The following is a 1,778-nucleotide window of genomic DNA, read 5'->3' on the forward strand; positions in this document are numbered from 1 at the left end:
CATCCACCAGCCATCGAAACAGACAAATAGGCGGAGAAGTGCAGCCAATCAGAAGCTGTACATGTTTCGGTCAATCCCTTGGGGTGGAGTTGAATCAAAATACAAATGTGCATCCCGGTTTGTGGTTAATTACATCTGTTGTGATTACGTCACTTTTTAGGGTAATTAACTCGTAGTTTGAATTGTAGGGATTTTTATTTTAAATTAATAGCTTTATCGGGCATTAAGAGATTTTTACTGCACGGGAGGTGATTAAAACTCTGCTTCAGAATATCATACCGTTTCGTTCTTAGTTCATTTTATTTACAAATAAATTCTTAATTAAGCATTTAAAAGTCAAGATCGATACGTGCTCGAATTTGTTGGGATTTTGGCATTTTTAAATATATTATTTTATCGATTTATATACTCTCAAATCGTTTTAAATGCACGTATATATATTAATTCTATTTTTAAATTATAGTTAATCGATTCAAATTAGCTGGCTGATTAATTTAAATATATAGGCCTAATTAATGAATATATATTATTTATATATTATAAATAATTCAATATAACTTGAAAGCTTATAGTTAATTTTTTTTTTAAATTTTATATAACTCTATAAGATTTATTCAAAATTAACTTTAAAATTACACTTTTTTTTCAAATGATAAAATTAAATGGAACTATTTAAAATCGCCTAAAGGATTAATTATTAGACTTACATTTACCCATCATTATCTTTAAATCTGTTTTAATGATTTTTTTTCCAAATGTCAAGCTGACTTATTCTTACAAAATGAGAAAACTAAACGACTTTTTAAAGCAAGATTTAAGAATTTTGTCTAGAGTTTTACATTATATTCTTATGTATTATAATGTAAAATATAGTTTTATCCGTTTAGGCTATACAGAAGTGTGTTAGTCAGAACTAAAAGATGGAGAAATTCTGATATTTTTCGTGTATAAGCCTATTAGTAAAGGTACCTAAAGTTAATTTTTGTTATTCTTGAGAATTTGTATATAAATATAAATGAATACAGGAGACTTAATATGTTTTTGATAGGCTACATGAATAGAGAAGAATATGCGTTCGTTTTTTGGATATTGTGTTAAGTTTAATCAACGAGTATTGTTAATTGGAGTGATTTCGACTTGAATCGGAGCAGAAAATGTACTGTACAAGAGTAGAAGTTATGTTGCTCGTTCGCATCCCGGGACGCATCGGACTGACATCTGCAGCTAGACGTTGACAAGTTGGGCCCCCTATCGGACAGCAACCGAACTGATGTACAAGACGATAGAGCAGGGTGGAGATGGAAGGGACAACAAGGGACATTAGTTAACTTGGACGTGCTAGGTAGGTGGGCGTGGAGGAGTGGCGACATCCAGTAACGCCATCCACACCATGACGGATTAAGCGGTGCACCTTAATTGCTGCCATTGTTACCGGTGATGGGTTGGGCATGCGCAATTGTGTTTGTTTGTCTTGTAACGCGCGCCACTCACTTCATCAAGCTAGTACTAGGCCACCTAGCGGGAAAGCTGACGAACTAACCGCCATGGGGTATTTGGCATCGTTTACAATAATTCATCTATTTTAGGACACTTTCTCTCCCACACCCTTAAATTTAGTATTTTACGCGAAGCCAATTCCTCTCAGAAATATTTCATATGATAAATTATAGGAAAAGCATTTAAAATTTTTATCGATCATTTTTGATGATTTGTTTAACATCTCCATACAAATATTTGCCACTGGGAGACATGTAATGTTACCATTTATATCAAATATT

This window comes from Centruroides vittatus, unplaced genomic scaffold (assembly GCF_030686945.1).
Source record: "Centruroides vittatus isolate TY-2023 unplaced genomic scaffold, ASM3068694v2 contig_1162, whole genome shotgun sequence".
Taxonomy (NCBI): Eukaryota; Metazoa; Arthropoda; class Arachnida; order Scorpiones; family Buthidae; genus Centruroides; species Centruroides vittatus.